The sequence below is a fragment of the Trichosurus vulpecula genome, chromosome 7, assembly GCF_011100635.1.
Source record: "Trichosurus vulpecula isolate mTriVul1 chromosome 7, mTriVul1.pri, whole genome shotgun sequence".
In the NCBI taxonomy this organism is placed as follows: domain Eukaryota; kingdom Metazoa; phylum Chordata; class Mammalia; order Diprotodontia; family Phalangeridae; genus Trichosurus; species Trichosurus vulpecula.
Window position 1 is genome coordinate 240128550 of NC_050579.1, and position 8288 is coordinate 240136837.

General features: G+C 51.6%; 1 protein-coding gene across 6 annotated transcripts in view; it reads right to left on the minus strand.

The window, feature by feature from the left end:
- The window catches only part of SLC29A1 (solute carrier family 29 member 1 (Augustine blood group)), a 30115-nt gene extending 22487 nt beyond the window's left edge, over positions 1-7628 (minus strand). The window contains exon 1 of one of the 6 annotated variants that reach the window (XM_036766685.1): positions 7493-7628. The gene's annotated coding sequence lies outside the window, so the exon portion shown is untranslated. Of the gene's footprint in view, positions 1-1413; positions 1476-3958; positions 4091-7492 lie in introns of those variants that run through there. The other 5 variants (XM_036766683.1, XM_036766684.1, XM_036766686.1 and 2 more) reach the window with 5 other exon arrangements.
- Between the last annotated feature and the right edge of the window lie 660 nt (positions 7629-8288).

Here is an 8288-nt window from a genome sequence, read left to right on the forward strand (position 1 = left end):
TTGGCAGATACTGGAGTGTTTTGCCATTTTCTTCTCCAGCTCATCTTGTAGAGGAGGAACTTGGGCAAATAGGGTTAAGTGACTTGCCCAAGGTTACAAAGCCAATAAAATGTGAGGCCGGATTGAAACTCAGGAAGATGAGATTTCCAGATTCCAAGCCCAGGGCTCTATCCATTGAGTCACCTCACTGCTTCCAAGACGGTACCAAGGAGGTGAATATTTGCATTAGCAAAAGGCCAAGAATACCTCACGCTGGGGAAATCCCCGTCACCATATGCATGCAATTCGCATGTAAATAATCATTCCTCCTGAGGAGATAGGAGATTTACCGCATTTTTGCAAATGGTGAATCCCTATCTAAATGTCAGCTATTATTATGAAAAAAGGATGAGGCAACAAACACCCTCTTTACCTCATACCTGCATTATTGCAATAGTCTGCTGACTGGTTTTCCTACCTCGAGTGCCTACCATCCCAAACCATCCTCCAAACAGCTGCCAAAGGCACTTTTCTTAATTGCAGATGCCAACGCATCACTTCCCTACTTAAACTCCAGTGGCTCCCTATTACTTCCAAGATCAAATACAAAATGCTATGTTTGGCATTTAGAGCATTTTACAACCAGATACCATGCTAGATTTCCAGTCTCCTTTCCCCTCTATTTATTCTACAATACATGGCTGTTCATCCACCAGCCACCATCTTCAGACTCTGTTTTTTTTTTTGTTTTTAAAACTAATCGACCCCCTAGAATGCCCAAAATTTGCTCTCTCCTCATGTCTGCCTGCTGGCTAAGTGACAACTCAGAAGTCTTTCCTGGCCACCCCCCCCATGATAATAACTTCTCTCTGACGTTATTTCCAATGTAAGCTGTACATACTTTGTTTATGCATAATTGTCTGCATCTTTTCCCTTCCCCACCCCAGACTGTGAGCCTCCCACCCCCCCACACACCCCCCTCCACCCCCACCTCAGCAGGGACTGGTTTTTGCCTCTCTTTGGATCCTTAGTACTTAGCACAGTGCCTGGACACATGGCAAGCTCTTAATAAATGCTTTGGTCCAAGGTGTCGGATCCCTCCCACCTCAGATCTCAGAAAATCAACTGAGTTGATGGAAATGCCTACTCCAACTAAAGTTCCTGGTCCAGCAGCTAGGTGATGCACTGGGCCTGGAGTCAGTTCCAGTTTGGGCTTAGCCATATGACCCTGGTCGAGTCACTTTAACTCTACCTCACTTTCCTCGTCTGTAAAATACTAATACCTCCCTCCCAGGGTTGTTGTGAGGATCCAATGATATAATAATTGTAATTACACCTGATACAGAGTAAGCTCCATCACTGTTAGGTGTTAGAATTATTCTTACTCCTGAATAGGTGGAAGAATCAAACCTGAGACCTTCACGTGCTTCTTACCAGATTACAGAAGGATGAAACTGGCCAAACCAGATCAGTTTTAGAAGGAGGGGCAGCTGCTGTGGAGAGGCAGGTTTAGATGTCAGATTTTCCCATCACTCAGCAGAGGGGAGAATCCCTTGTCACTTGTGGCAAGGCCCAGTCAAGAACCCCTGGGCCCCACCTACCACAAAGGCAAAAAGGAAGGAAGGGGGGAGGTTTAGGGGCAGAGCTGAGTTGTCTGGGTGGGGGGGGGGTGAAATACAGAAGGCAGCAAATGCCATTTTAGAATTCCCCCCCTTCCATATTACTAGCTAAAAAAATTCAGGCCCTGAAACTAGAGGGATCCTCCCCAATGTGGCAGCCTGGTCCTGCCAGGCCCTTCACACCATCCATTGGCTCCAATTGCCCCTACCTCTTCCTCCTCACTTTTCTCTAAGCCCTGAGAGCTGTTTGTATCTTTATCTGCCCCTACCACCAGCAGCCTGGCAGGTGGGGGTAGGGAAGACAAGAACACAGAGGAGATGCTGGCAGGAGCATCTGGGCTCCCTCAACCTGAAACTTGACAGAAGGGAGACATCATGAGCTGTCAGCCTCTGAACAGGACAGGTCAAGCCCTAGTGACGAAGACCCCCTACCCCAGAAGCTATTCCTCTCCTGAATCCAGAGTCCACTCCGCTGTACCAGAAAGATGCCCCCCTACCTTCACTGCCACCAAATCCCAACAATTCCCTGCCACCCCTATAAGCTTCCCCACATGACATGAAGCAGGTGGGGAGACAAGGAGAGCGCCGTCTTCCCAATACCACAGAGACCAGACTGCCAAGGAAACCTCAGCTCTTTCACAAGACATACTGGGGTACCTGCACATGTGTTGAGATGAAACACTGAGACAGGCCTGGAAGAGTCTTATATCCAGGATCTGGAACTTAACTGGGGTAGTGCTGGCTAGAGAGGAAATGCTGATAGAGGAATTAGCAGAAATGGGGACCAGAGGTGAGGAGTTGGTGAGAAGGGTAAAAACAAGGATTAAGACTGAGGGAGAGCGGAAAATAGGCCAGGGCAAATAGACTGTGATAAGGAAATCTTGGAGAAGAGCTTTCCTTGGGAGAGATAGGGAAGCCAAAGGGTGGGCTGAACTCTGCCCGGGTCCCTTACATCTTAAGTGTTGTGCTTAGGTCTTGGTGATAACAATTTAAGAAACCACTGATAAGCTGGAGTGTAGAAAGGAGAAAACAAGCAGGATTTTGAAGGGCATCAAGAGATGAAGCCATAAGACAATTAGGTGTAGGCTCAAAGAATATCTGGCCTAGATAGAAAGACTTGGTAGCATTTGGGGGACAAGATAGCTGGCCTCAAGTGTTTGAAAGGCTGTCCCCTACAAAAAGCCATATAGATTCGATCTGCATAGCTCCAGAGAGCAGAACTAGCAAGTTGGCATGCCTAGTAAGTAAAACAGAGGCTTGATGCAAGGAAAAAATTCCCAATAATTGGTTATCCATAGGTGGACTGAGCTGCGTCTAGAGGCAATGCGTTCACCTCATCAGAGGTCTTCACCAAACGCTGTCTGATTTTTGTTCAAGTCTGTGCCCCAGCTCTGAAGTTCAGTCCTTCCGGGGAACCCTATCCAAAAGTTGGAAGGGGGGGGGGGGGGGGGGCGGCAGACTCAGGAAACAGAAGCTTCAGGAATAGATGCACCTGTGTTTGAAACGGGAGGCGGGGGTAGCCCCATCATAGAGCCCCGGTGAAGCGGGGCAGGGGCCAGATGTGTACAGGAAAATGCGAGGGAGGGATGGGTAGAGTTCACTCTCTCGCACTTTATTAGGGATAATCTGCAAGTCCTTTCCTCACCCCCGAGTCCTTCCTCATCAATAAATCTCTTGCCAAGGTAGTCCTTGCCCTCGTGGATCCGACAAGCGAGGACAGGCGTTACATAAACTGGCATGAGAACTATCAGATCACAGACCGTCCTTAAATAGCAAGACTTGGGCCCCTCCGACCAATCCACCGAAGACATTAACCAATTAGTCAATTGCCAGCTCCTTCCCTCTCCCGGTGCCCCCTCAGCTCCGTCCGAAGGCAAACTTGGTGGGCCAGACACCGGACCCGGCCGTAACTCCAGCCCCTCCCAGAGCACCACGAGGTCCCCTGTCCGGGTCCCCATCCCTTCTTCCGCCGCCACGTGCTCCGCGGCTCTCCTCTGTCCTCTACCCCACCCCGGGACCAGGAGGATGACAAGGGAGCAACGGCGGACGCGGGGACGCGGGAAACACCCAGGGGTGCTCCGCCCAGAGACCCTGGATCTTCCCGCGCTGTGCCCTAAGAGCGTGCGCGCGCACCCCTAAATCCCCGGGGACGCCAGTGTGGCCAGTGCCAGGGAACCCCACCTTGTCTCCTGCACACGCCGGGCCAGCGCAGAATGGGAAGGGGCAGCGCAAAGTGGAAATGGCCAGCGGCGGATAGGGGTTCAGAGGCCACGGGCCATTAAAGGATGGCGGGGCTCGAACCTCCTACCCTTAGGGGTCCCCTACCGCCCCACTCCCCGCGTGCACATCGAAGACCGCACCTGCTCGGGGTTCCTCCGGCTCTCAGCTCCAGCTCGGCTCGATTCCCGCGTCTTGCTCCCGCAGCCCCGGCCCCCTTCAAAGCTTCCCTCCCTAGGTCCCGCCCACAACCCGAGAAACACCGCCCCACTCGCTAACCCTCTCCACTCCCGCCTCCTCCGCTCCCCCAAGCTCAACTCCTCCTTCTCTTCAAATACCCCTTTCCTCAGCCCAGGGAGCCATCCCCCCAACTCCCCCCAGCCCCGCCCAACGACACCCGATAACCCCTCTCCAAAACCCTGGGATTGGTCTTCCCCACGTCTACTTAATGGTAAATTGTTCTTTCCACACCCCACGAAAATATCCTGTTTCTACACCACTCTAGGCCTCTCCCAAACCCATATTCCAGGGGGACCCCTTCATCTGGTACATCCCCCCATTGGTATACTTCCCCACGATAACCCCATCTTGGGCCACAGAACCTCCCGGCCAGAGGTCCCCTTTCACCTCCCAAAGTTGAACCCGAAATTCTACCTTTCCTCTAAGAGTAATTTCGTTACTTTCAGAAGGAAAAATCAAACAGGGCTAGGTCTACAACCTTGAGAACAGGGGCTCAGCTTTTTTTGGGGGGGAGGATGTTATTTTTTGAATCCCCAACTCTTAGCACAGCGCTTGGCACACAGCAGGCGTTTAAGCAACACAACTTAACTGACTTTACCCTCTCTGCTGCCTCCCTCACCCCAGTCACACTTATTCTCCAGATTCAGCCCCTTTTGTTTCCACGGACACTAAGCTCTCCCCAAGCATACTGCCTGCTTCACCAAGCCCCTGCCTTCTCTCTAGTAATGTTTTGTCTCCCATGATTCTCTTGGACCCTCAAACCTGAACTCCCTTAACTGTCTCCTTTCCTGAGCAGGATTACTCCCTTCAGATCCGTTTGGTTCTCTATTCCTACAGGACTGGTCTCTTCCTCCACCACCTCCAATCCCCTTTGTTCACCTTCTTCCTCTGCACTTTAATGCATTGGGGGAAAGTCGGGGTTTGTCTCTAGATTACAGTCTTCCCGCTGCCCTGGACTCACACTAACCTAAATTAGATCCTATCAGCACATCATAACCCTATCTATAGCCAAGACTAGCTCTGAGGGGATGAGAGTGAGAAGAGGTTGGGATGTCTTTTGGAGGTCACATCCCCAAAAATGAATCTCAGTGTCTATTTTCCAGCCGTCTCCATAAAATCCAAGGTCCCTTTTCTTGGCCCCACATCTCACTGGTAGTGAGTTATCAATTAAGCCGGATTTAGCCAGCAGACAATAGGGGTCCGATTGGGGGTAATTCTAGAAGGGAAGTTTCTGAGAAGATAATTTCCAACTTCTTGGCAAGAGCATAAGAAAGGAGGTATAGCTAATAAAGTATGGAGTCGGGAAGACTTGGAGTCAGGAAGAAAGACCTGAGTTCAAATCCTGTCTTCAGCATTTATTAGGAGCTGGTGAGCCTAAGTCAACAAACCTTTCAGCCTCATTTTCTGCACCAGTAAAAAGGGGATGATAATTATACCTTCTACAGAAGGTTGTTGGGGGGGGGGAATCAAATAATGTATGCGGAATTGCTTTGCAAACTTTAAAGTACAAAGTAAATTAGAGCTATTATTTTTATTACAGAGACGGAAGTCTAGGAAACCTCTAGGGCTCACTTCACCCTGTTGTCTCCACCCAAGCACCTGGCCCTTTAGGGAGGCAAGATAAGGCTAATTAACAATTAATAATAATTACGAGGAAGAATTCCTCAGAGATAGTCAGACCGAGCTGGGGAGATAAAGTCTCATTTTTCCCAACCCCCTCTCCCCCAACATATACACATTTAGACCAAAGAAGGGAAGGGGGCACTCCAGTCTCTCAATCCTACGCTTTTGTCCCAAATGTTTTCTCTCATACATACAGGCCCAGATGCCAGGACACACAGCAGACCTGTATGGATATACATTCACAAATACCCCAGAGTCTCCCTATCACCAAGGTCACCATGCCCTTGACCTCAAAGGTCAATTGTTCTAGCCTCAGCCTGAGTGGGAAGCCCAGGGAAAGGGATAGTTTTGTCTTGCTAGGGGACACTTAGGCCCAGACACCCCCCCTTAGACCTCTGTGCAAATAGGTGTGGCCAGCGATCACTGGTGTTGTGTCTAAAGGAGGCCCAGCGTGGGAAGGGAAGGAGAGGGAAGTGGTCACTGTCTTGGGTCAGACTGGAGGAGGTTTATTCTTTTGTAAACCAACATACACCACCCCCTCCCCATTCCTCTAGGGCTGGGTGGTTGGCAACAGCCCTGGCTGTTATTGCTGGAGGGCCGCCCATCAATCCGCCCAACCTGGGCACTAGCCCAGCTCTACTACTAGGCACCCAGCCAGCGATTCCTCCCCCTCCATCTCCTCCCCAGGAAACTGGACTCCTGCAGAGGTGGTTTTTGGACACAGGTGCCCTCTGGTGGGCAACCCCAGGAGGCTCTAGGCTGTCTCAAATGGAAACCTTCTGTTGCTGTACTAGCCTGTGTCCACCATGTCTAAGAATCATATGTCCTTGGACCCCACAGGACACTTCTAAATCATCCCTAACTGGACACTGCTCATGCCATTCCACCATGGGTTCACCCTCAGGTGCCTAGCAGTGGGTTCTCTGGAGGTTGGAGGCAAGGAAGAACACTTACTAACCAGAGGGCTTTGGGCAAATTAGTTTGGCCTTTTTGAAGATGGGCAGGGGGTGGGGGTTATAGATTATCTCCAAGGTCCCTTATCGAGCCCTAAAGTCTTTGATCCCCCAACTTTGATGGGACTCAGATTATTTCCAAATCTTTCTTTGTCCTCCCCAGGTTCCTCAGGCAGCCTCCCCCCTAGAAAATCAATACTATAAACCTTCTTTCTTTGTAGTTAACCAAGTCACCGCAGTTTGAGAATGTGTGGTTTAAAGTATCTCTGTTTGTTCCTGTTAGTCATAGGCTCTTTGAGTGTTTGTATATTTGCACACCACAGGCGAGTTTTTCTATAAAGAACGTGTTTGTTCTGTTCCTGTTAAGGGTGTTCTGCCTGTGTTAAGGGTGCTGCACCTGCTGAGTGCTCTGGAGTGTCCACTCCATTATCCATGGTGTGCATGTGTGTGCATCCAGGGAGCCTGGGGGAGGGGATTCCTTTGCTAGTCCACTTCTCCATCTCACCTCCCTCCTCCTCCTCCACTGCCCCCCTTCACTAGGCTTGCCAACCCCACCCTACTCCATTTCTCAGACCTCTGACCATCCCACCTCCATGCTCAGGACCACTGGAGAAGGGTGGTGCACTGATAGAGGAGTCCCTTCTCTACCCGCTTGGCCTCCTCCCCTGATTCCAACCCTGCATTAGTAGCGGTCAGGAGCCCTAAAAGTCCCAGGGCCGTCCCCTCCTCTTCCTCAAGGGCAAGACTGGCCCCTTGATTCCTTAGCCCCAATTTTCCCACGATCATCATTCCACCTGTCGCGCCCCCATCTCTTCCAGGATGTCCTTTCTCATATACCCCCTTGAACCTCCCCCCGGTTACCTGGGTTCGCATTCCCCGGACACCCACTCATTGTGCTCCGCCGGATCCTCGCTTTTCCATCTCCACCTCCTTTTCTGTCAATTGCGCTTCTTGGGCTCCAAGCCGGTCCCCAGTAGCGTGAGAACCGCTGGAGCCCCGCCCGGCATCCAGCCAACACCCCTCGCCCCGCCTCCCAGCCAGCTCTGGTCGCAGCCGGGAGGGAACCTGTCCTTTTCACCCGCTCTTCCCACATTCCAGGCTGCCGTACCTCAGGGCCAGAACGGCAGTCATGACCACTGCACAACTGGGGAGAGGGGGCAGGTCATGAACCGGACGGGTCCGGACCACCTGCCAGACCATGACTTCCGAGGCAGGTGATTCTCATTCATACCCCCAACCCTCCCCGGTGTGTTGTGCATTGGAGGCGGATCAGGAGGCTGGCAGGAAGATTGCCATTTGCAGCGTCCAGGCTGACCTTGGGTGCTGGGAAAAGGGATCGTCAGTCTGTCAGTGGAAGCGGTACTGCTCGTTGAACCCGGGCACCCCAACCTTAGAGATGGGAAAATGGGATTAGGGACCCAGGAAAGGAAGGGTTTTTCTGAGGCTCTCAAGTTGTGGGGAGAAGGGTTACCCCAGTAAGAAGTGTCGGGAGGGTGTGGGCCGGGGGGATCAGCCTGACCAGGGTGCAGTCACAGAGGGTTGCTACTACCCTAGGGTAAGGTTGGCAGTTTTCATCCATGGTGCTTGTCCCGCATTGCTAGCGGGGCCGAGAACATAGGTGAAGTGCTCCCTTGAGGGGAAGTTAGGGAGATGCTCG